This window comes from Tiliqua scincoides, chromosome 4, assembly GCF_035046505.1.
Source record: "Tiliqua scincoides isolate rTilSci1 chromosome 4, rTilSci1.hap2, whole genome shotgun sequence".
In the NCBI taxonomy this organism is placed as follows: domain Eukaryota; kingdom Metazoa; phylum Chordata; class Lepidosauria; order Squamata; family Scincidae; genus Tiliqua; species Tiliqua scincoides.
Window position 1 is genome coordinate 6,720,158 of NC_089824.1, and position 26,959 is coordinate 6,747,116.

A 26,959-nucleotide genomic window follows, 5' to 3' on the forward strand; every position below is an offset into this window, starting at 1 on the left:
CTGGAGAAGAATGGCTTAGTTTGAGACCTTTCTCCCTACATTTAGATTACTTAATCATGGGAATAACTAATAACTCGTTTGGAATTATAGCACTGCTGTCTACCTTAGTGGAGCAGGGATTTGCTTTTGGAAAAAAAAAAAAGCCACTAGTTATATTGTAAAAGGCATAATTCGTACAGGTTTTAGTACTTATGGTTCAGTAACTTAGCTGGGATATTTGTTATTGATTCATGATAAAACCATAATCTGTGCAAACACAAAGTATTCTTTTGGTCAACTGAGAAGAGGTTCATTTTCATTGTATGTGATACAAAGAGTTGCAAAAACAAACTCAGGCCAAACTATGCATTGCATGGCAGTGGCATTCTGCTGTATGTTTAATGAAATGGGCTACTAGAGCTTAAGGACAGTTTTAAGTGGGTGATGGGTAGGAGAATGCTTAGTGAAAAAAAGGTTATGCATTAGCTTTTCATTGCTGTTTCTCTGCTCAGATTTGCAGACCCCAGCAGCTGCTTTTAACTGGAGTAAAAAGTCAGGAGACTGACATACATCTGTTTTGAATCATGGTTTTGCCTCCTAAAAGCATTGATGGTGCTCAGTGTATTGATGTTGGCATTTGTTGATGCTTTGAGACATACTCTTTCCCTTTTGGTTTGTGGTATTCAATGATGTGCCTCCCCATGGGGTGGGGAGTGGGCCTTTCCCCATCTGCCTCTAGAGAAGAGTACAGGCTTCTGCTACAAATTAAAATAATGAGAGTGTGTGGACAGTACATGGTTCTCTGGGGTTCTGCACCTTCTCCACACACGTTTCTTTTTCACTATTTATTTACCTGCTTTATTAGGGCTTTCCTGTAAGAAAAAGGACAGGGAGATCTTGTACAGGAATTTGTAGTAGCCTGTGATGGCGCATGTTGGTTAAATGAATTGCAGATGAGAAGATGGAAGTTGAGAAGGTTAAATCCATAAAGGTCACAAAAAGAACATGTGCCAGGGTTAATGTGAGAATTTTTAGAACGTTAGAATGTTTAGTTGACCCCTGGCACTGAGGGTTGTGGGCCGCCCATCTTCTAACAGGTAGTAGGATGGAATTGGGAATCTGAACTTTTTCCATTATCATGGCTGAAAAAGGGGATCCTGAAGTTTGGAAGCTACAACAATCGGAAAATGCTGTTTGTGTGCATGGATGTACTATTAACCTTCCATCTTCATTTTTGCTTTAGAATGATGTAAATGTAGATAATCTAACCACTATGAAAGGGAAACCAGCTCATGCATTCTTAAGAGAGTTTCACAAAGTCAGCATCAGTGCTGGATAAAGCAAAAGCTTGATTAGTGAACAATGTTACTCATAAGCAATTTTGCTGTGTAATCTTCTTGTATAACTTGAAAACTAAAGGTTCTGTAGGTCAAGTTATACAAGAAGATTACACAGCAAAATTGTATATGTCTGTATATTACACAGCATGTCTATGTCTGTATATATATAATGTTGGCAACCTTCAGTCTCGAAAGACTATGGTATCGCGCTCTGGATGGTGGTTCTGGCACAGCGTCTAGTATGGCTGAAAAGGCCGATTCGGGAGTGACAATCCCTTCCACACTGGGAGCAAGTGCAGTCTGTCCCTGGTCTGTCTCCCTGGCTATGGGCCTTCCTTCTTTGCCTCTTTGCCTCAGACTGTTGGCCAAGTGTCTCTTCAAACTGGGAAAGGCCATGCTGCACAGCCTGCCTCCAAGCGGGCCGCTCAGAGGCCAGGGTTTCCCACCTGTTGAGGGCCACTCCTAAGGCCTTCAGATCCCTCTTGCAGATGTCCCTGTATTGCAGCTGTGGTCTACCTGTAGGACGCTTTCCTTGCACGAGTTCTCCATAGAGGAGATCCTTTGGGATCCGGCCATCATCCATTCTCACAACATGACCAAGCCAACGCAGGCGTCTCTGTTTCAGCAGTGCATACATGCTAGGGATTCCAGCTCGTTCCAGGACTGTGTTGTTAGGAACTTTGTCCTGCCAGGTGATGCCGAGGATGCGTCGGAGGCAGCGCATGTGGAATGCGTTCAGTTTCCTCTCCTGTTGTGAGCGAAGAGTCCATGACTCGCTGCAGTACAGAAGTGTACTCAGGACGCAAGCTCTGTAGACCTGGATCTTGGTATGTTCCATCAGCTTCTTGTTGGACCAAACTCTCTTTGTGAGTCTGGAAAACGTGGTAGCTGCTTTACCGATGTGTTTGTTTAGCTCAGTATCGAGAGAAAGAGTGTCGGAGATCATTGAGCCAAGGTACACAAAGTCATGGACAACCTCCAGTTCATGCGCAGAGATTGTAATGCAGGGAGGTGAGTCCACATCCTAAACCATGACCTGTGTTTTCTAAGTGTAAACTTCATCAAGCATAACCAAATACCCCCTGACATGGCAGATGGGTCATTTCCCAGCAGCAAGCACCTGCTGTTCTCTGTTGCCTTGTACTTTCTGATCAGGAGATGAGAGATTGCATCAGAAGTCCCTGCGCGCGCGCGCACTCATGCGTGTGTGTGTGTGTGTGGTGTGTGTGCGTCTACTGAGGGAATCTGACAACACAAACGGGAAAAACATATTTCAGGAGTCAGAGCAGTGCACTGAAATAGAAAATATTCTTTTAGAATTTAGATCTTTTAGTTTAGCTGCTTTGCTTTATATCAGCTGATTTATTTATTACTTTATTAACCTAGCATAGGTTTCTTAACTGTTTTGGAATTCAATTTCTCTGATTTGAGTTGCATTTTGAATAATGCTTAATAGATATGAAGAAACTGGTAAACATTTTATATTTCAACTAATGGGAGGATAAATTCTGAATAACGGTTTTTTTTCTTTTTGTGCAGTTATGAGTTCATAATGAAGAGGTGCCGAAATGCAGAATGCAGTCTGTAAAAGACAAGAGGGAGCATTAGGAAAGTTAGAAAAACTATTCAGAACTTAAGATATGGTGTCTAAAAACAGTCTGTTTTGATAGTTAAGCAAAATAAAAGTTCTGCCTTGGGGAAATCAAGGATTGTTGCTGACATAGCAGAAATCGTGTGGACAGCAGCTAAAACAATAAAGTTGGATTGATTCCTGGAAGATATGAGGCTTGACGGTTTTTTAAATAGATGTAGAAATAGATAAGAGAAAGTTTTCTAAAAATATTGTATTTAGCAGCTGAGTCATGAGAACTAATAGCAGTAAAAAAAACTTACTCATGTTCTGAGAAACTTTTCAACTCATATGGTGGTTTGTTTTAAATCCAGTTGCTTTCTCTTTGCTGATGTTTAACACTGTTTAATGTAGTATGTCTGTTTCACTGCGTTCATGGTGTGTGTGTATGTGTGTTTAAAATCTCATTTCTGTGAGGCTGAGTGTGCAGAGAGCGGGGATCAAGGTTGCACAAAGAATTCTTAGGATCTGAGTTTTGTTTTTATATGAGTGTTTGAGTTTTGGAAAGTAAGTACATTTATTTTACATAAATATAGACTCCCAAGTCAGCTCAATCAAGTCAAATGCTTATAGTGGACAGACTCTTAAAACTGAATACTTCAACCACGTCTATTTGGATTTCTGCCTTTTTGAACAGTGGGTCCCCAAGGCATTTCATAATATCCCTCAGTATCTGGCTCTTTATCATGTGGCTTGCAGGGGAAGTGTGGAGAAACACTTATACAAAGTCCTCTTAATTTCACAGAACAGCCTGCATCCGCAAATGTGATGTGAAAGGCTGAGGGACATAGCTCTGGGTTTGGGGGAAAGCACCTGTTCAGTTGCACCCAAGGCTGCTGTGGCATCAGTGCCTTTGTTACATCCTTAAACCAGCTTTCGAAGGTGCAGGTAGCCCCTTTGTGCCAGCTTTAGGATCCTTACATCAGGTTCTGTAAGCTGCTGACTAAGCATAAGTGATGCTTATGATCAGAGTGATGCTTTCCTATGTTGGCCTATGGAGTGATGGCCTATGGAGTGATGGCCTATGGTGTCAAACCCTGTCCTCTGAGCGGCCTGCTTGGAGGCAGGCTGTGCAGCATGGCCTTTCCCAGTTTGAAGAGACACTTGGCCAACAGACTGAGGCAAAGAGGCAAAGAAGGAAGGCCCATAGCCAGGGAGACAGACCAGGGACAGACTGCACTTGCTCCCAGTGTGGAAGGGATTATCACTCCCGAATTGGCCTTTTCAGCCACACTAGACGCTGTGCCAGAACCACCTTTCAGAGCGCGATACCATAGTCTTTCGAGACTGAAGGTTGCCAAGGAAACTTTCCTATGTACAGGCGTGCCCCCCCCCCCGTATCTGGTGGGGTTCAGTTCCAGAACATCCCCCCCTTGCAGTTACCTGAAACCACAGATATGGGCAAACACCTGTCTCCCACCCTCAGGAGTCAAGGGGAGCTTTGCTCCCCTTACCTCTGGAGGGTCCTCTGAACCCTGACGTTTGTCAGTGGCCTCTGCCGAACTCAGACTGAGCTCTAGAGCTCAAAACACATGACTTCCAGTTTCACAGAGAAACCTTATAAGGCAGCATTTCTCAAATGTTTAGCACCAGGATGCACTTTTTAGAATGACAATCCGGGACCCACCCAAAGTGATGTCATTAACTTGGAAGTGATGTTATGGCTGGAAGTGACATCATCAAGCAGGAGGTACTTTCTTGACAATGCAGCTAGCACTGAAATTACCCACTGCAAGCACTGAAATTGTGCCATTTTCCCTAGATAGGCAGGCTATAAATAAATTAAAATGAATAATTAGAAATAATTAAAGTAAATTAAAACAAATAAATAAGGGGAGATGAAATGGAGAAGCCAGCCCTGTTCCACCAAGTGAATTCTCTCAGTAGCCTGCCTGCAAAAACCTCTAACTACCGCCTGCTAAAAAAAAAATACTGTAAGATTTTTCAACCCTACGCTATGCCCAGTTCAATTTAAATTCTTATATTTAAGCCAGTTCAGTGTGATTTAGAACAAAATCAATTTTAAATTCAATATGTTTTTTGTTTGGGCTGGATTGAGATTAAAAACCCAGAACAATGAGGAAAGGAAATGAGACTCCACTGTGGGGAGGGGTGGGGGAGAAATCTGTAAAAGACAACAACCTTTTCCAATGAAGCAGTGGTTCCTAAACCTTTTAGCACTAGAATCTACTTCTTAAAATTGCACACTATCGGGACCCACCTAGCTTTACAAGACTGAAAAAGTGTCTTACCAGATGAAGACATTTTTTACTGTACTATGGTAGGGGGACTGTCTTCTGGAGCACTTGTTGAACTCCACATGCATAGGAGTGGGACCATTCTGGTAGCCTTCTGCACTCCACAAAAGCCAAGGCGCATTTGCTTACTCATGAGTAAATGCAAACACATGGCTTAGTTTCTCTTTCCATAGGGCTCAATAAATTCGTCAGCTTGGAGGGAGGGACTTCATTCCTGTGTTTTGGGGGGCCTTTGTTCATGGAATTGGGACTGTTCTAGTGGCATTGGATTCCTCTCAGTTGCCCTTTGCAATGGACCAGGTCGTGGTTGTCTACTCATGAGTAAATGTGTGGTATTGCTCAGTTTCATTTTTCATAAGGTTCAATGCTTTTTGCTCATGTGCTATCAGTTTGTCAGTTGCAACTTCGCAACCCATCCACAATCAGGTCATGACCAACCAAGTGGGTCATGTCTCACAGTTTGAGAAACTATGTTACAAGGCATTAAAAGCCTTATATAAGGCATATAAGCCTTATAAAGATTAAAAATGTCACTTCCAGTTTCTCTGTCAAACTGCAAGTAACATGTTTTGAGCTCTAAAACTCTGTCTGAGTTCTTTGTCTGAACCTTTGCTGGGTTCAGAGGACCCTCTGGATGCCAGAGAAGCAGAGCTCCCCTTGCCTCTGGAGGGGGCGCCTGGGGGGCCCACAGACCCAATCCATGGATACAGGATTTGTGGATATGGGAGCCCTACTGTACAGTATTTGCTTTCTCTTTTCTGATTGTCAAAGTTTAAACCAGTAATACTTAGAACATTTTCAGTTTACAGCCTGTTATATTTTTTATAAGTTCTTGATGCTGAATATTGCAGTACTTGTGTTTTGATAGTTATTTAAATTCAGTTTCCAGTACAAACTCTTGCTTACCAGGAATACGTGAATAATGATTTGGTCTAATAATGCTGACAATGAATAAATAACCTTCTCATTCCTCCTAATTAGGCAACTTGGGTTGTTTCTGTTTGGGCTTATTTTCCTCTCAGAGGAACAATCTGCTTACAAACTGGCAGGAGTGGGTAATTTTATGCAGTAGTTTGAATTCTACTTGTGGAAATTACTTCAGAAGGTCAGAATCATATCCATCAGTGATGCAGTTTTATGTCTACCAAGTGTCCATTGTTCTAGGACAGTGCTTCCCAAACTTTGTAGCACCAGACCCACTTTTAAAAACCACAACCCATTGCAAACCACTAGACCAAAAAAGAGATCTAGAAATAAATATTTTATTTATTAATAATAATTGGGATCATGTGCACCTGAGGCTACTAGAGACCTTGTGTATAGAATATGTGTGAGTAGACATTTGCTAGACTTTCCCTAGAACTGAAGGACTGTTCGTCCTATAACCCCACTTCTGACACCAATTTGTCCTGTCCAAAATATTCCACCTCCCTTCCAGTGCCCACTTTTGTGCCTAATTAACACCTGCCCTTCTCCAGAAATAGCAGCTATGGTGTGCAAAGCAACTACAGAACGACTTTATCAGTTGAAAGCAATTAAGAGAATTAATTGCTACACAAACACTCCCTGGCAATTCCTCTTGTCCAGAGGCTTTCCCTTTCACCAAAACTTCACTTGACTTAGTGCAAGTTCAAGCAGCTCCAAAGCACAGTCCAACAAATCTTCCCAGTAGAATCTTCCCAGTGGCAATTCAGCAGCGTCCCCATGTCTGTCCTTGGGTGGATCCAACATAGATCTGTCAAGCAGAATCTTCTCCTCTGTTCTTCCATGTTCCTCTAGCAGAGTCTCAGCATTCCTCTCCTCTGTGTTGTATGCGCCTTCTGGGGCTGCTTTTTATTCCTGTAGAGTTCGTTATCCTAATTAGGCTCAGGTGTGAGCCATCTCTTTAGTCCATGCAAAGTCCCATTAAACAAAATGAAGCTCAGGTGTCCGTCAAAGTCTCCATTGGCCTTATTTGATTACAACTGTGGACACTAGCCCTGCCCTTCCCTTCCCAGAGCTGTCAGCCAGCTGTCAAAACATAGGAATCGCTGTCAGCACCACATCATCTGACCGGTGATCTCCTGATCTTCCATTACACTGTTCCCCCAAACCTTTATAGTCATTCCAGGGTACCCAGAAGGCTAAACTGGACAGCAAGATGTGCAGATTACCTCATACCACATGTTAGCATTCCAGTGAATGACTTTCTTCTGCAAAGGTGAAGGGTGCAAGGGTGCTTGTAAAAATTTTTTTTTAATGTTTCGAAAACTTTTCGTGACCCACCATAAATCAACTCACTACGCACTGGTGGGTCTTGATCCACAGTTTGGGAAACACTGTTCTAGGGTTTCTGTGGGCTTACCAATGAAAGGTTACAGAACTGACATGAATTTGGAAGTTCTGGCATTACCACGAGTGCAAAGTTCAGAGTCTGCATTTGCTTTAAATTCTCGCGAGTGTGCAGTGAGACACCTTGCAGAGCATTTGCTTTGTCTGCAGGGGTAGGGAAGAAGAACAACACACACAGGGATTTTTCAAACATAATGCTAAACCATGACTTCGTGTGATACCGCAAACAGTGCATTTGAACAAACCATGGTTTGTGGGTAGCCACCAGACAAGGAGCTGAAACTGACTTGCAAATAATGGTTTGGGAGACCCTCCAAACTAAAAAGCCATGGCTTGAAATATTGCATATCCTTGGAGTCCACTCAGTGACTGATATTTAGGGCAGGTAACTATCATCCACCATGACAAACTAGAAATGAAACCTGTTATAACTCCAAAAGGACCTATTCTCTCTCTCTCTCTCCCCCCCCCCCACCCCCGTACTGTTTCCTGCTTTGGTGCCTCAATGGAAGGTAGTAAATTGCACAGTTCTTTGGAGTTGTTAGTACCCTTATTTCTTGGCACAGACAGAAGACATTACTTAAGGAAGAAAAATGGACTGGAACGATGCCCAGCAAGGAATGAAAATGAGACAATTCAGAAGTATGATTACATTTACTTATGTGAGATTGCTCGAGTCTCTCAGCTGCTACAACCCATTGTTCTAGTACAGAATGTTCATTCAGAAAGCAGCCAGTAATTCAGGTAACAAAAATGACAAGATGTTTCATAAGTTGTGTTGCAATCTTGTGATGCAAATCAGATGCACATGACAACTTGCAGCAAGTCAGAGAACCTATTAGCAGATTCCTGGAAAGGAGCAGAAGAGTGGCTTGTACATCATGTCTGTTCTTAAGCAATATCCTTTCTTTTGAAGTGCATGAAAAATAGTAGCAGTGTACATTGGTTTATAGTACAACAGGCTCCAGCCTTTTCTGGGTTGCAATGCCCTCTTCAGATGCTTGGCAATTACATCATCGCCAAACTTTCAGGTTGCTGAGTTCTGTGCTGCACAGAGCTTGGAGCTCAGCTCAGAGATGAGCAGCTATACACCTTACATGGAATACTGCCTGGGGGCAGAAATGTGGTTGTTGGATGGTCTGCCTTGTATTAGAGCCCAATCAAAGTGGGTTGTTGGGAAATGCCTGAACTCAGCTAAATGGAAGCAAAGAAAATGTTGACTATATTAGGGACAGTAGCTAGTAATGCTGAGCAGGTGGAACTGGAAAGCTACTCAAAAGCAAAGTACCGTGCATAGCATCCACATAAAATCCCCAGTGCATAGCAAAAGAATGAAGCTTGGTGGCTTGGAGTGAAAAAATCAAATTTAATTACCTAACAAAACAAGATTAATCACCTGATGCATCTATCTGGAATTACAGTCCCTATTACTAGCTATTTACACTGTACTGGGAATCCCAGTTATTTGCACTTACTAGGGAGTGAGTGGGTATGTAATGTTTGCACTTACTAGGGAGTGAGTGATTGGGAGAAACACATACAAGCATCCCTTTGCTTGATGTTAAGTAACCTAGATTTGATGATGACCTTAACTTACCTGAGATAAGTTCTCAAAGTTACCTTTGTGAAGTGAAGCCCACTTGGCTCCTTAGCTTCTTGGTCCCAGCCCTTTACTTAGATAGGCAGGTTTGGCTGCCCATTTGATAGGTGCATGCTTGGTAGCTAAGCAGGTAGAGAGGTAGCTAATTGCAGACAAGGAGAAGGACCCTAAATCCATAAAAGCCCATGGCATGCTGATAATGTCATTCCAGACAAAGGCTGCTACAAGTTGTTTATATCCCAATCAATTTTAGACTTCTGAACTTGCTCAGGAGCTCATGGGGAGGTAGTTGGAAAAATAAGAAAAAATAAGGTGAAAAACAGGGCATTCATTGCACCTATAGAAACCATCCACCCACAAAATAGCTTACACGGCTATTATTATTATTATATTAACAACTTTATTTCTACCCTGCCTTTCTCCCCGGAGGGACTCAAGGCGGCTTACAACAAGGTTAAAACAAATTAAAAACATAATTTAAAAACAGATAAAAGCATATTAACAACATATCATAAAAACAGTAGTCAGATAAAAGTAGTCAGGTAAAAGAGCATAGAGCAGCAAATCATAAAAGAATCAGACCTGTAACCAGGTATTTAAAAAGATATTAAAAGATTTTGAAAAGATGTTTAAAAAGGCCGAGAACTCAGAAGGCCTGTCTAAACAGAAGGGTCTTCAGGCCTTGCCGAAAAGTCTCAAGAGAAGGAGCCATTCTTAAGTCAAGGGGAAGGGAATTCCATAGCATTGGTGCCACTACTGAGAAGGCCCTATTTCTTGCCGCCGCCCCACGTACCTCCCTAGGCAGCGGCACTTGTAAAAAGGCCTTCTCTGATGACCTAAGAGGACTTGCTTCTAAACATGAAGGTAATTTCCAGTGTATTTAGTGGGATTTATTCCCAGGTAAGTGTGTTTAGGGCTGTAGTCTTCATTACTTGTTGCGAATTGGGCTTATGTTTGCCTTTGGATTGTGTCAATTACAGCAGCAGGGAGTGGAGTGTTCTAAACTATTTTTGCAATGCCTCTGGGGCCAGCAATGACTTCATCTGTGCTTAAAACATTGCTAGTTTTCCCTGTAGGGCTTTATTCTTTCTAGGAACATTTTTTTTGCTGCACCTCTGTGGTCTGTGGCAGACTTAGCAGCTGCTGCTGTGATGATAGCTTCTTTGGCAATCAGATCCATTCTAGGGGGGGGGGGAGGCAACGGGCAGGATCCAGCTGCTGAGTCTGCTGTCAGAGTTCCAAGGGCCACAAAAGTTGCCAAGGCCCACAGAGGTGCAGCAAAACAAGTCTTTAAAGCGAATAAAGCCCTATAGCTATTCTCCTGGACTTGAATTTAAGATTGACCAGGCAAAGCAAGACAGAATTTAATTTGCACGTGGGCAAGAACAACAGTTGCACATATGAAACATTATTTCCCCATCTTGCAAGTGTTCTAGCAGTTATTTTAGGAGCAGTCCTTCCTATGTGTGAGAAAAGGGGGGATTATACGTAATATGTTACCTAATTAATCTGGTGCACCTTTTTAGTCAATTGAAGTTTAATGGATTCGCCTTACCAATTAATTGATTAAACACTGCATCCCTCATCTAAGGCAATAATTCTGGGAAGATTGAATTGTCTCATACACAAAAGCTCAGGTGCAAAATTCCACATAGTGAACGTTGCATGTAAAAGAGTTCACTCTTCCCAAAATCAGTTCTTTATTTGGCAAGTCAATTTTTGTTTCAGGAGCTGCTCTTGGAAGGAAAAACAGTGAGACGTTCTGGGCAGTGGCATTCCTGGGGGTCCCTGTGCCTGGGGCAACCCCCAGAATTCCACCCCCACACCCCGTTTCGCCCCCCTTCTCCATCCCCCGTGCATGTGACCCAGAAATAATTGCAGTGATGTCATTGTCACCGCAATTACTTCCGCGCAGCTGCCTCCTCTGTTCCCCCTTTGAAAACAAAAGGGAATGGAGGAGGCAGCCGAGGCCCCCACGGAGCCTTCCGCACTGCGTGGGTCTCCATGGCAGCGATCTGGGGCTTCTTCCAGCGGCCCCAGACCACTGCAGTGGAGACCTCCACACAGCTTACAAGCACAGCTTACAAGGCTCCGTGGGGGCCGGGAAGCGGCGCGTGTCCCCTCCAACGTCGGAGGGCGCACGCGCTGCTTCCACTCCACCCCTGAGGGATGCCCTCAGCAGCGGAGTGGTGGAGCAGGGGCGCCCACGAACGCTCCTGGGAGGCAGCCAGATGCTGCCTCCCAGGCAGTGTCTCGGCGCCAACTGGACTGCCCCCCTCTCCCCTTCTCCTTTATAGGAGGAGACAAGACGGGCGCCCTAGAGTGTAAGTGCCTCTCTAGGGCGCCTGTCTCCTATCATAAAGGAGGAGGGGAGGGGAGGGGAGGGGAGGCTTATGATCTTATGAGGGGCGGCTCAGTCAGCGCCCAGGTGCTGACGGAGAGGCAGCAAGCTGCCTCTCTGCAGCGCTCCTGAGCGCTCCTCCTGGTGGGGGTAGGGACGTTGCAAGGCTCCAAGGCGCCCCTGGAGGGTCGGCGCCTGGGGCGTTTGCCCCGCTTTCGCCCCCAGGTATGCCAGTGGTTCTGGGGAGTGGTTGCAAACCCTTCTGCATGTTGGCCTGTACACTCTGGGACTGTGGGTTATTTATTATTTCTGTATTCTAAAAAAAGTTTGTAAGATAAGATTTTATTGTTTCATGGGATGTATGAAAACTGTTACATAAATGAAAGTTTCCCTCAAACAGATAGTTCTTTCTTTTGACTATGAATATCCTAAGAAAATGAAATTACTTTAATTTCTAAACACTTCTTGGCATACTGGTTTTAGATTCTGGGATTTTTTTATTTTTTTTACTTTTTGATTCTGTTGTGATATCATTCATAATGATGTATCTAAACAAAATAGCTAGAAGAATTTCCTGTTGATAGATACGGACAAGAGCTGACCAGCGAGTGAGGTGCATACATGCAACAGGGATCAAATATGTATATATGTGGGCTGGGCAGAAATATTAACAGTGTATTCCTTTGCAAATATTCCTTTAGTAGGACCAACTGAAAATCACAAAATAGTGAACTAAATTTGAATTCCACAGCATAAGAACTTAAGGGCCCTTTTGGATCAGGCCAAAGGCCCATCTAGTCCAGCTTCCTGTATCTCACAGTGCCCTGCCAAATGCTTCAGGGAGCACAAAAGACAGCAAGACAAGCTGGTGCCCTCCCTTGCATCTGGCATTCCAAGGTAATCTACTTCTAAAAACAGAAGCTTGCACATACCTACCATGACTTGTAACCCATGATGAATGTTTCCTCCAGAAATTTGTCTAATTCCCTCTTAAAGGCATCTAGGTAAGATGTCATCACCACTTCCTGTGGCAGGGAGTTCCACAGACTAATTATGCGCTGGGTAAAGAAGTATTTTCTTTTGTCTGTCCTAAGTCTCCCAAGACTCAATTTTAGTGGATGTCACCTGGTTCCGGTGTTGTGTGAGAGGGAAAAGAGTGTCTCTCTCTATCCACTCTATCCATCCCCTGCATAATTTTGTAAGTGTCAGTCATGTTCCCCCTCATGCACCTCTTCAGACTGAATGTGAAACAAAAAGGGATCTCTCACAACAGATCAGGTGGAAATGACTTCCAGTTGATCCCCATTGATGTATCTTGCTATTACTACCAGGTGGTAGGAGATGATTGTATTCCCTTTCTGGGATTTCCTTCTGGATTGTTAAATTCAGTATTACCATTTTTCTCTTTTTTCTTTTCTTTCTTTCCCAGCTAGAGGAAGGGATTGGTGAAACTTGAAAGCTAGCTGTTTCCAGTTGTTCCTAGTAAAGGCCTTATGCTAAGGCTGCCTATGTGTGTTTTGGTTTGCTTTGGAGCGTGACTAATAGTCTTTAAATTTCTGCAGCTGAATTGCTATTCTGCCTGATGAAAGCTGCCTCATACTTTATAAAGCTGCAAAATTGCTTCCATTCTAAATGAAACCTGTTATTCTTCCATAATGACCAGTTGGGCCATGTTTGCTATAAAAATAGGTTGTTTTTTTTTCTTTCTGTCAACTATGCCTGTTCTTTGTCTAGATTAATGCGGGGTCCAGAGAGCACATAATAAAGTGAATGATTTCACTGACTTTTAAGAATATGATGGTGGCTGGTGAGAAGAGTCCAGCTTATATCTGAAAATGATTCTCCAAAAACCTGGTTTCAAGGCATACTTTTGTTTTTTGCTGCTGGCTCTTTGCTTTTCAATCAAGACTGATTTCTTCCACTTAATGCTCACCTGTCAGTTTAGAGGCTCAGCATTCTAACATTACAAATGAGAATCTCAGTCAATTGTATGCTCCACATAATTCAAAGTAGATTTTGTTTGCTGTGAGAGTAAAGCAGGATAAGGTAAGAAAAGGGTTTTAAAAAAAATTTTTTCCTCCTGTCTTATCTGAGCCTTGGACTCCCATTCAAGATCTGAGAAGGGATGACTTTCAAAGAGAGATGACCCTTTGTTTCTCACCTTCCAAAGCCATCCCTTGTCTCTGCCCAAAATTGGGTTAAATGAGTCTAAGGAAAGAAGCTTGAATGAGTGGAAATGGCGTTGGAGCAATCACATCCTCCCAGATTTGGATGCTTCTGCTATTTAAGGGAGCCATTGGAGAGTGATGCCTCCTACTTGCAACCACCAGCTGTGTACACAGGGGGAATTATGTGTGGTGAACAAGTGTGGTAGCCAGTGCTTCCGCGTATAAGGAAGAGGGAGGTGAAGGTGAAGCTGCAACAATAAGAACTTCCTTGTGGGGATAACAATACAGTTGCAGGGAAAGGAAATCATTCTGGGGCACTAACTGCATTTTCCCACTATTATTCAATTTTTTCTTGTGTACTCCGAAGGGCCCTGGCCCGTACCCTTGGGGAGGCACATATCACAGGTTGGAAGCCACTACCCTAGGGGTGTGAAGGAAAGCATTGGAGGAGGGATAAGGTGGAGTACATAGAAAAGTTGCAACAAATAGCTTCCATTTTATCATTGAAGGTCCTGGTAGCTAGCAAGTAAGCTGGAAGAGGGAGGTTTTAGTAGAGCACCAAAGACAGAGAAGTGCCAGGGATTGTTGGAGCGCAGATGGTGTACAGGTATGCAAGAGTATACAGGTTTCCCCTGGTTTTCAATGGACAATTTTTTCAGTACATTTGACGCACACTCTGCTCTTTCAATCCCCTCCGACTGGCCTCGTTCAGCATGTCCTGCAGCTTGGGAGCCAGGCAGGGTTGTGTTTCCCATGCTGCTGGCTGCGCCCAGGCCCACCAGGCCTCAGTGCAGGTGCATGCATCATTCGGCAAGGTGGTGCCCCAGCAGTCTTTATGCACCTCACTCGCTGGCTAGCTCACAACCAGAAGTCCCGCTCATGGAATCGGGACTACACAAGGACATCCAGGGAGGGAACCTCACTATGGTGAGTCCGTGCCCTGATGTTTACAATATAATGGCAGTCATTTTGCATAGCTTCTTCTTTGGGCAATTTTTGTTTTTTGTTAGTGCTCTGGTCCCTGGTGAAAAAGCAGGGGAAACTTGTAGTAATGTTTCTCAGCCAGATAAATAACAGAGGAGGAGAGCATGTATTTAAATATGGCATCTATAGATTTCTTCCAAAGGCCTTCAACAACCTGAGAGCTTAAGCAGAGGTAACAAATGAAGTGAATAGGCCAGGGATGGAGACCATTAGAATTGTTTTTATGTTATCAGAGTACAAGCAAACTTGTTTACTCTCTTGAGCTTTTGTTAACCACTTCATAGATCCACTGTAAAAGTAAATTACAACTGTCAATTGTATTTCAGCTAGACACTTTTCCATATTCTGTACAGCACAAACCAGTCAGAGGTTTGGTTGCTGCATGTTTAAGATGCATGATGAGTGTATGCCCCAAAGAAATATTAAAAATAAAGTGATTTTACATAACTACCCTATATACGACAAAGACTATTAATTATGAATGATTTAAGAAAAATCTGTGTCATCTTAGATGATGCTTCTTAGTTCATCGGAAGTATTCTTGTTTGCGCCTTCCTTCGCTTGCTCTTGTGGTTTTCTGAGCAAGTGGGCTATAGTCATTTTGTTGCTGTGATCTGTATTTAAACTCTTTGTATTGCTCTACAGAAAGGAACACAGTTGATATTATTGAAGATATTTTGACACATTGAACAAACGAAACATGATTTTAAAATGTGCAGGTGTTTGCCAAACAAAGAGGTGGTAAAAGGTGACAGAAGCAATGTGTGATCCAGTAATGTACTGTAGTTCTGGGTATCTGCTCATTTGAATCTTCATAACACATAAATCTTGTGAGCTCTGTGAATTACTGGAATGGGAGACATCCTGTAAAACTGGGAACTCAGCAATGCCAAATCTGGATTATAGATTGCAGTGCAGGGTCTGTAATTGCTGTGCTGACTAGCGACCTGATTGTATGCGACACTTTTGCTTCCAGCATGCATGGCTGGCAGAGTTAAGTCTTATTTGCCTTAATTGTAGAACTATAGAGTTGGAAGGGATTCACAAGTTAATCTAGTCCAACCCCCTGATTGTAGCAGGAAATCCTCCTGCTGCATCTCTAGCAATTGAACCTCTGCTTGAAGATCTCCATTGAGGAAGAATCCACCACCTCCCTCGGCAACTGTTTCACTGCTGAACTGCCCTCACCATCAAGAGTATCTTCCTGATGTCCAACCGAAAACTCCCCTCTTGCAGTTTGCGCCCCTTTGATCTAGTTCTACTCTTAGAGGCAGTTGAAAACAAATATATTCTTTCTCCATATGACAGCCCTTCAGGTATCCGAAGAGTGCTATCATATCCCCTCTCAGCCTTTTGTTCTCCAGGTAAACATGCCAAGTTCCCTCAACCTTTCCTCCTAGGGCTTGTTGTCCAGTCCTCTGATTATCCCTGTTACTCTTCTCTAAATCCGCTCCAGTTTGGCTGCATCTTTCCTAAAGTGGGTAGCAAGAATTAGACACAGCACTCCAGAATTAGGCACAGTACTCTAGGTGAGATCTGACCATCCCAGGGTAAAGCGGAACTGCTACTTCTCGTGCCTTTGAAGCTGTGGTTCTACTAATGCAGGCAAAAATTGCATTAGCCTTCGTTGCAGCTGCATCCCACTGCTGACTCATAGTCATCTTGTGATCCACCGCAACTTCAAAATCTCTCTCACATGTGCTGCCAAGCAAGGTAGCTCCCATTCTATACCTGTGTCTTTATTATTTTTGCCTAAGTGCAAAATCTTGCATTTGTCCCTGTAGAACTTCATCTTGTCTCCACCCCCACCCCCAACAAACCTATGAGTCAAGAATACTGTTATTCTAAGCAGCTAGTGAGTCTATGTCCTTGACTTAGGGCGCAATCCTATACTTGGAACAGGCAAGCCAAGAGGCTTCTGCTGTATCCAGCGCAGGATAGGGGCCATAAGCAGCTTAGCCAGAGGCAAGGGAAAACTTTTCCCCTTACCTCTGGGTAAGGGCCACTGGCCCCAATGAGTCTCCTCAGACTTGCGCCATCTCTTGCGTCATCTCCTCTGACTTGCACAAGTCTGAGGAGAGCGGAGCGGCTTGAAGCCGCTCCGTTCTCCCCAGGAACAGGGGTTGGGATCCAGCATAACTGCCAAATCCCAACCCCACCTCCCTCCCTCAGCCCTCCCTCCACCCAGGGAATTGTTTTTATGTTATCAGAGTACAAGCAAAATTGTTTACTCTCTTGAGCTTTTGTTAACCACTTCATAGATTTCTCTCCCTCCTCCTCCCCGCCTCCCCGCCGTCGACCTTTTGTCCTTGCGTCAGCTGATCCGAGCCGATGCAAGGCGCTGGGAGGAAGCCAGCGTGGAGGCTTCTGTCAGCCTCTGCAGGCCAGTGCTTCTGGGAGCACCAGCCTGGCTTCCTCCCAAGGAGGCACAAACAGCAACCCTCCCAAGCCAGCCCAAGGGACTTGGGCCAGCCTAAGTACCCATTAGGATTGCGCCCTAAATTTCCTATCACAATTCAAGATGAATGTGAGATCTTGGAACTTGCTGGTTGTATTTGCTCTCATACCTACAAAACGTTCACTGTAGTTTTCTCAGTTTTGTATTGATGAACATCTGAATTTTACATTCTATGATCGATTTTGCTTGTGTTCTGATTATTTCGATTGATTGATTGATTGATTGGAAAAACATTGCCCTTCAGAATTGGGCAAATCTGAATACTTTGAAAGGGAGGTGGTCCTGAATGTCATTTGGGGCTTGTATGTTGTCATTTTGCTATAGAGTGGTGTGTTACCATTTTAGAATACATTATGTTAAAAAAATGATGAGAAAAATCTTTTTAAATCTTGACTTGGCTATGTGAAAAATTAGTAATGGCCTCTCATAATGCAGAGATCCAGAAAGTTGAGTGCTTGGAAAAACAATGGTATAGAATGCATTGTTAATTTGATAGGCAGAAAATGAGGTCTTCTGGGCCCAGAATGTACTGCTTCCATTGGCCAGTTGCATATTCATATTGCTTGTGCATTCCAACAGTAATACCTTACGGCAGTGTCATGAGGATTAATGATTTATGTCTTCTCTGTGGCAACCTCTGACATTCCTGCTGTTTTCTCCTGGCACATTATGATCAGCATGTGTCAGGCCAAAGGAGCTGTTACAGTGAACAAGACTTGGCCTTCTCAACAGGGGATTACAATAGATTACCTTCAGATCTCATCCTTTGGTTTTGTTAATACATAGGTTATACTCTGGGGCAAAATTATTCTTGTTTAAAACACAGCTAATATTTCTGCAGCCGTTACATCAGATTTGTGGTCATATGGAGAGATTTTTCATGTTTTACTTTGGTCTGACTTTAGGAGAAAATATATTAAAATTTGTCTCAAGGCATCAAATTGTATCAGCTCATTAAGTAGATACTTTGGTGGCCTGGGGACTGACTGGTTTGAATGTTAACTGATCTTACCAAGAGGGTTCAATGCAGGCTGAAGAGATTAGAAGCACCAACAGTGGACTCTTGTCTTTGCAAATTCATTCTCCCAGGAGCTGTACGTCAACTCCTTCCCATCCAGAGTTTGCAAAGAGGTAATACAGGGAGTGGTGGCTTCCAGGTCTGGATGCTTCAAAGGAAAATCAAGGTCAGCCTTACAAAAATAGCCATGAACTAGAATTGGTAGTTGTGGAAGAAATCCTGTCAGCCTCAGTTACTAGAAAATGTCAGGGGGAAGAGGGCTTGTGGCTGGGTAAAAGCTATCAAAGGTGTACTTAAAGGATGTTATGCAGTATATACCCTCTAACATTTTGCATACAGTTGACTGAAAGGACTGTTACATGGTTAATTGTGTTATTCATGCACTTGTTAGACTGTCTAAGAAAGGGTACAATAGAACGGAAAATCACATGTTCTTTGGAAAACTGTCTGCTTCTTAACACTCCTAATAAAAAGTAAAATAGCCTGTAAATGGTCAGAAGAGCTTTATTGCACAGCCAGAGCTCCTGCAGTGCAAGCCTATTGAAAATTGATTGTGCCACTTGGGTGCAGAAAGTTAGGGCCTTACTTCCCATTAAACACAGGCTCTTTGCTCAGTGGTTTAAATACAATTCTTAGGGCTGTAGTAAGAGCTTGTGTTTGAATTTCATTCTTCTCTTTTACTGGTGTTCTTAAATAATAATTATAATTAAGCCCCTGCAGACTTTCAGGAAAGCTACTAGTAACTACTAGTTCTGTATCTGTAACAGTATAGCAGTAGCTTCAGTGAAATTTAACAGCCTGTCACATCCTCCATTCTGTCCTGAGGTCTACATCATGTACTGCATCCCCTCCCAATTGTGTATTGGAATTCCATGATTGCCTGTTTTCCCCAGAGAACTTGACTGAAAACTTCCTGGGTCTCCCCTAGGTTTACTTTTCATGTAGTCATTGGTCCAGTCCACTTCAATCAACTGACTTGGAAGTGGGAAAGCAAAGCAGGGAGGTCAGTTAAGATGCTCCTTGTTCTCCTCTCCTCAAGTGACTCAATGTGAGGGCTGTCACGTCACAGACAGTCCCCAGGTAGGTGAAGCCTTGACCTCAATTCCGTGTTGCTGGCTTCATTCACATGTATGACGGTGTATGACTAGTTACAGTGAAGAAATGGAAACTCCTAATAAAATACACAGATGCCTTTGAGAATCTTCTGCACAGAGCCTACAGTGTTTCTGTACTTGAATATTATTAAGTATTTTTTAAATGGTTGAAATTTGTTCAATTGAAAACATGACCATTGTCATCTTATTGTCAGAATTATGAAACAAGTGGTGATTTTTTTGTTACTGTTCGTTAACTAAGGGCCCTGAGTCACCTTAGGCAACTGGGCTGGCGCAACTAAGTCCCTTGAGCCAACCCAGGAGGGTTGCAAATGTGCCATAAAGCACATTTGCCCCTCCTTGTGAGTTGGCTGGGCTGGCACAAGGACACACACTGGCCCGCAGAGGCTGAATCCAGGCTCCATGCCAACTTCACGGGGGAGCCTTGCGTCGGCCAACCTTGACCGAGGTGGGAGGGAGGCATTCTGGGGTGGGGGGCAGGCAGAGGGCGGTCCCAAGAGTGGGCGGGCAGGTGGGGAGCGGGAGGTGGGACTGGGACCCGGCTTTTATGCTGGATCCCAACTTCCATTCCTGAGCAAGCCGCTCTGCTCTCCTTGGACTTGTGGCACCTCAGGACTTGTGCCACCTCAGCCCCCTGCAGTGGCTTACAGTGGCTGCAGTGGCTTACCCAAGGGTAAAGGGAAGAGTTTCCCCTTACCTCCAGCTGAGCCACCTTGGTGCACTATCACCCTGGATACAGCGCAAGTCTCTTGGCCTACCTGTTCCAGCGCAAGCTAGGATTGTGCCATAAGTATGCTTAGTATGTTTCAAGCAGAACGTGAGCTGCTGTGGTCCAGCAACATGTATTTTGCTCTAGTACCTCATTGCATATGTATGCCTGGTAGCTGTGCTTCATTAACTGATGTGTAGCTTGAACTTCTTATCAGGAAGTGGGTGACAGCATTTCAAAGAAGGCTTCCTGCTAACCTACGATGAGGAAACTGATAGAGTCTCTTGTTTTCAGATGCAAAAAGCTTTTATTCCTTTTTATCATCTTCAGCACAATCCCTCCTAGTATAAAGACTCAGCACCCAACAAAGTCCTTCTAAGAATAACATTTAGGCTCCAGGTAGTTGTGACTTTGAAGAACAGCAGAGCCTATCATGTCAGGAACAGGTGGTTGACAGACTGACCTTTAAAACTGAGCCATTTCTGCTTAGCCAGTCTCAGGCTGATTTTCATACATTCATCAGAGGGTGTGTCCATGTGCAAAATTTGCTCAGTCTGTCACTAAGGAAGCCATCTATGCTGAAGGGCAGTTGATCTCCAGGGTTTCAGGAAGGGGTCTTTCTCTGAAGATACCAGGGATTGAACTCAAGATCTTCTATATGTGAAGCAGGTCTTCTGCGGCTAACATGTGGCTCCTTGGTTGAGAGATTGGCTCACCTAAGGCCATCTAGAGGGATCATAACCATCCTTTCTCCCTTGCTTCCCCTTGTCCTTTGAACTGTTTCCTGGAATACCTTTGGGTGTGTCCTCTGTTTCGCCTTTGTTTCACTCTTTTGTTGCTGTTGTTGCATTTAACAACAACAAAACATTTTAAATACAAAACAAAAAAAAGTGTGTGCATGTGCTAGTGCAATCCTAACCTGTGCTGGAACAGGCAAGCTGACTGGCCTGCTCTGTATCCAGTGCAGGTTTAGTGCAGGTTGGGGCACAACTCTGAGTAAGGGGATTTTCTTCCCCTTACCCTGAGAAACACTCCAGGCAGCCCTATGGGGCTACTCATCTCTGTGTCCACGATTTCGTGGGCACAAATCCAAGCAGTCCAAGTAACTGCCACTTGGGCCAGGAATAGGGGTTGGAATCCGGCCTGTGCCACCATGGCAGGTCCCACCGCCCTCCCAGGCCTGATCCACCCCCAGGCCACCCTCCCCCCAGAAACGCCCCCCTCCGCACCTCTGTTCCTCCCTCCTGCTGTCCTCTCCCACCCCCTATGCTGATCTTCCTGGGCTGGTATAAACTTACCGCCTCTGGGCACAGGGCTGGCTCTGTGCGCTGGCCCATCTTATTCCTGTGTCGTTGCAATCATGCTTTATGGCATGTTTGTGACAGCTGAGAGCTGGCACGAGGGATTTGTGCCGGCCCAAGGGAGAGGGGTTAGTTTGCTCTACCCAAAAATTATTATTATTATTTTCAGGTTCAGTTGGTTTTCAGCTAACTTCATTTCTGAATGGAATGTATTTTCACAATACAAAGTGTTAGCCGAAACATCCACCTTCTTTCATTTTTTTTAGTCTGTCAAAAGGTGAATACCACTTTTAAGGGCCACAGAGTCCATGTATTTCAGGAGGGTTCTTCTTGCATTTACTGTATTCAAGCATGTGAGGATGTGTGTTCATGCTACTGTGAATGGGAAGAAAGACCACTCTTAGTTTTTGTTTACTGTTTGGTGTGGTTATTTGTAGACCTTTCGTGTAATTTGCTCTAGAAATGAAAAGGATTCGAATTTAGTAAAAGATTTTAGTAGATTAATAAAGCATGTTAGTAAGAGATGAATTGCTAATGAAATTTTAAAAAGGTAACAGTGCAAATTAGGTTTTTAAAAAGTTAAAAGCAGAAGCAGTTCTTCAAATTTTTGTGTGCAGAAAAAAACACAGGGAGGGTAAACATGAAAGAGCTGCATTACTAGCCAAGATGTGTCACTGATAAGGAATAGAAGGTATCCAGTTAGTGTTAATTTTCGCACACCAGGGAAAGTATTGGCAGGAAGCCAACATTGGAGGCGTCTCAGGTTTGCCTGTCAATTAAAAAACAAACCCAAAACTGAGCTACGGAAACACTCATTATAATGTTGATATTGCTTGCGGAAGCATTTCCCCCCATTGTTGTTTAAATAATCTTTTCACCATATGTTGAAACTAAACTGCTTTTAGATAATAAAAATAGGAAATAATTACTCTAAAGCAGAGTGAATTTTTGTGCATGTTAACTTTTCTTAATTTGGAGGTGTGGTCTGGAAAAACTACGTTGTTTAGCTTCCAGATTTTATTTATTTATTTGTTTGTTTGTTTATTTATTAAGAGTGTTTTCCTTTCCCATTTGTGGAACAACTAGATCGTGGCTATTGATCTAGGTGGTCATCTGTGCAAACTTTCTACATGTATTGTACAATGTTTCTTTATATTTATAGTCTTGCTACGTGATTTATTGGCATATACCTTGCGTTATATTGGCATATAAACGTGTCAACTTATGGATACTATTGGTGGTAAACGTAAGACATCTTGTTTAATCCATTTAAGTTTATGAAGCTATGAAGACTTCCTGGTTTATCTGAGTGGGATACCTATTAGATTCCTATCGAGTTCTGGAAATCAAATGAAGCTTGAATTCAATTTATTTCGTTTTGGTCCAACAAGAAGCTGACGGAACAAACCAAGATCCAGGTCTACAGAGCTTGCGTCCTGAGTACACTTCTGTACTGCAGCGAGTCATGGACTCTTCGCTCACAACAGGAGAGGAAACTGAGCGCTTTCCACATGCGCTGCCTCCGACGCATCCTCGGCATCACCTGGCAGGACAAAGTTCCAAACAACACAGTCCTGGAACGTGCTGGAATCCCTAGCATGTATTCACTGCTGAAACAGAGACGCCTGCGTTGGCTTGGTCATGTCGTGAGAATGGATGATGGCCGGATCCCAAAGGATCTCCTCTATGGAGAACTCGTGCAAGGAAAGCGCCCTACAGGTAGACCACAGCTGCGATACAAGGACATCTGCAAGAGGGATCTGAAGGCCTTAGGGATGGACCTCAACAAGTGGGAAACCCTGGCCTCTGAGCGGCCCGCTTGGAGGCAGGCTGTGCAGCATGGCCTTTCCCAGTTTGAAGAGACACTTTGCCAACAGTCTGAGGCTAAGAGGCAAAGAAGGAAGGCCCATAGCCAGGGAGACAGACCAGGGACAGACTGCACTTGCTCCCGGTGTGGAAGGGATTGTCACTCCCGGATTGGCCTTTTCAGCCACACTAGACGCTGTGCCAGAACCACCTTTCAGAGCGCGATACCATAGTCTTTCAAGACTGAAGGTTGCCAATATAATAATCTGGAAATCAAATGAAGCTTGAATTCAATTTATTTCGTTTTGGTGACATTTATTGATGTGAATGGTAATTTAAAAAAACAACAACCATGTCTTGAAAGACTGTCAGTTCCTGGTATGCCCTTTTCAAACTCTAATTTACAAGAATATAATTTACTATACGTACTAGTAAATCTTAAAACGATCCATGAGCTGCTGGAGATCTTTGGCAGAGTGGGTAGTGACAGCAAGGCCTGCCAAGATTTTGGACTGACGATCAGCCTAAAGAAAACACAGGTCATGGTTCAGGATGTGGACTCACCTCCCTGCATTACAATCTCTCCGCATGTACTGGAGGTTGTCCATGACTTTGTGTACCTTGGCTCAACGATCTCCGACACTCTTTCTCTCGATACTGAGCTAAACAAACGCATCGGTAAAGCAGCTACCACATTTTCCAGACTCACAAAGAGAGTCTGGTCCAACAAGAAGCTAATGGAACATACCAAGATCCAGGTCTACAGAGCTTGCGTCCTGAGTACTCTTCTGTACTGCAGCGAGTCATGGACTCTCCGCTTACAACAGGAGAGGAAACTGAACACTTTCCACATGTGCTGCTTCCGGCGCATTCTCGGCATCACCTGGCAGGACAAAGTTCCAAACAACTCAGTCCTGGAACGTGCTGGAATCCCTAGCATGTATGCACTGCTGAAACAGAGATGCCTGCGTTGGCTCGGTCATGTCGTGAGAATGGATGATGGCCGGATCCCAAAGGATCTCCTCTATGGAGAACTCGTGCAAGGAAAGCGCCCTACAGGTAGACCACAGCTGCGATACAAGGACATCTGCAAGAGGGATCTGAAGGCCTTAGGGATGGACTTCAACAAGTGGGAAACCCTGGCCTCTGAGCGGCCCGCTTGGAGGCAGGCTGTGCAGCATGGCCCTTCCCAGTTTAAAGAGACACTTTGCCAGCAGTCTGAGGCTAAGAGGCAAAGAAGGAAGGCCCATAGCCAGGGAGACAGACCAGGGACAGACTGCACTTGCTCCCAGTGTGGAAGGGATTGTCACTCCCAGATTGGCCTTTTCAGCCACACTAGACGCTGTGCCAGAACCACCTTTCAGAGCACGATACCATAGTCTTTCTAGACTGAAGGTTGCCAATACTAAGCAGGTTTAGTGACTGAGATATTATTCTGTTCCAAAACCAGTAGAGCTTGCATTTTGTATTTAGTAAGGCTGCAGTGATGGTTGGTTGCTCCAGCTTTCCAATCAAGCTGGGTAAAGTATGGGGGCTGTAACCAGCTTTCAGTTCAGCCCCAGACTGCTCCCAGTCCATGATTAACAATCTGAAACTCAAACCCGCGTTACTTGCACACACTCTGATGCTGCTGTCCACCCAAATATAACAAACTTGGCATCAGTATGTGCAAGGAACAAGGACACAGGTTCACACAGACTGAGCATTCCAGGACTATCCCATCTGAAAGCAGTTCAGGTGTAAAAGCATTAAAGAAGAGAGAACGAACAAGAAGAACTTGCTATTTTCTCCTCCAGGTCTGTGGAACTGCTGTGTTCAAAAAGAAAAAAAGGCAAAGAGTGGTTGTGGTATGTTTAAACAAAAAGGAGTGGGACGAGAAATATTGTTTTATGCGAATGAAATCAAAGTTATTGCAAGAAGTTTGCTTTATGGTCCTCTGTTCAATTTCTATAGCAAAAGTGCCCCAAAGGTTGCTCATCCCTTGCCTTGAGGGAGACCTGTGATCCATTCAGTCTTGTGCATTTTGATTATCCTGAAAATAGAAATGTAACGTATATTTTCAGTAAACAAATATATCAGTGAGATGCTAAATGTCTGTTTTGTAGCATTTTTAATATTTCATGTTCATTTTACTAGTACCTTCCTTCAAGGGACTTCACAGTAGAACGTTTTGTGTAATTATTAAATAGAATCTTTTTGTGCCATGGAATTTAATAATTAGATCAAGAGCCCAATCCAGCTTTCTAGCACCGATTCAGCTGCAATGAACAAATGTTCCCTCTGTGGCCTCCATGACTGCCCCCCCACCTCAGGATGCAGCTCATGCCCCTTAGCACAGCTACATCCGCGCTGGAAAGTTGGATAGGATTGGGCCCTAAACCTCAAGATTATTATTATTATTAGTAGTAGTATTAGTATTTATATACCACTTTTCAACAAAAAGTTCATAAAGCAGTTTACAGAGAAAAATCAAATAACTAATGGCTCCCTGTCCCAATAGGGCTCACAATCTAAAAAGATGCAAAAGAACACCAGCAGGTAGCCACTAGAAAAGACACTGCTGGGGTGAGGTGGGTCAGTTACTCTCCCCTTGCTAAAAAAAGAGGAGCACCCACTCGAAAAAGTGCCTCTTACTCAGTTAGCAGAGGTTACTCAAGATGCACAACCTTTGTATTATGAATATGAGAGATCCATTACCAAGAAACCTGGAGAATAATTCAGCAAGTACACATCAATTATGAACCATAATATGCTAAGCAACATAGCAGGAAAATCTTCTGATAACAAAACTCAATGCAACACTTGATGGATACCCATTTTCTCTTTTGGAATGAGAAGGCAGCATGATCTATAGAAACCAAGTAGAAATAATTCAATTTCACTTTCAAAGTGAGAATCTGCACATTTAATATATGCAAAAATATGTTTTTATTTCTTTTTTCTTTGTTGCCTCAGTCTGAACTTTTCTGCTTTAATTTTTAACCTGTTTGCCTATGTCCAGCTACTTCTAGAAGTTGCAGTAATTTTATTTCTGGGAGCCAGCTGTGTTGCAAATCTAGAACTACCAAGGTTATTTCTTCACAGGTGTCATCATGTTGGCAACCTTCAGTCTCGAAAGACTGTGGTATCGCGCTCTGAATGGTGGTTCTGGAACAGCGTCTAGTGTGGCTGAAAAGGCCAAATGACATATTTATCTAAATTACGTGTTCTCATGGTGCACCATACTGCACATGCTGGCACAGTCATGCACAGTTGTGGCACAGTTATGCACGGGAAGGATAAAGTGGATAGAGAGATGCTCTTTGCACTCTCACATAACACCAGAACCAGGGGACATCCACTAAAATTGAGTGTTGGGAGAGTTAGGACAGACAAAAGAAAATATTTCTTTACTTGGCGTGTGGTTGGTCTGTGGAACTCCTTCCCACAGGATGAGGTGACGGCATCTGGCCTGGATACCTTTAAAAGGGGATTGGACAAGTTTCTGGAGGAAAAGTCCATTATGGGTTACAAGCCATGATGTGTATGTGCAGCCTCCTGATTTTAGAAATGGGCTATGTCAGAATGCCAGATGCAAGGGAGGGCACCAGGATGAGGTCTCTTGTTATCTGGTGTGCTCCCTGGGGCATTTGGTGGGCCGCTGTGAGATACAGGAAGCTGGACTAGATGGGCCTATGGCCTCATCCAGTGGGGCTGTTCTTATGTTCTTATGCACAGTTCATAAGACCAGGGCTCCCTCTCACAATTTAATAGTCCAGTCTATTATAATTTGTGTGTAACTGTCTTGTGCCATCACATCGATGATGTCTTCAGGGAAGCATGAGTAAAGCCCTTGTTACTGGGCATTGTCCACTGCTGCTCTCTCAGAGTGCAACAGTTTTAGGAAACTTCCCAGAATATATTCTAGTATGCAAGTTTTTA

The 26,959-nt window shown here is 43.6% G+C and overlaps 1 protein-coding gene across 1 annotated transcript in view; it reads left to right on the forward strand.

Moving 5' to 3' along the window:
* TRAPPC9 (trafficking protein particle complex subunit 9) overlaps positions 1–26,959 on the forward strand; it is a 334,571-nt gene that overhangs the window by 145,334 nt on the left and 162,278 nt on the right. The gene's annotated exons all lie outside the window — the stretch shown is intronic.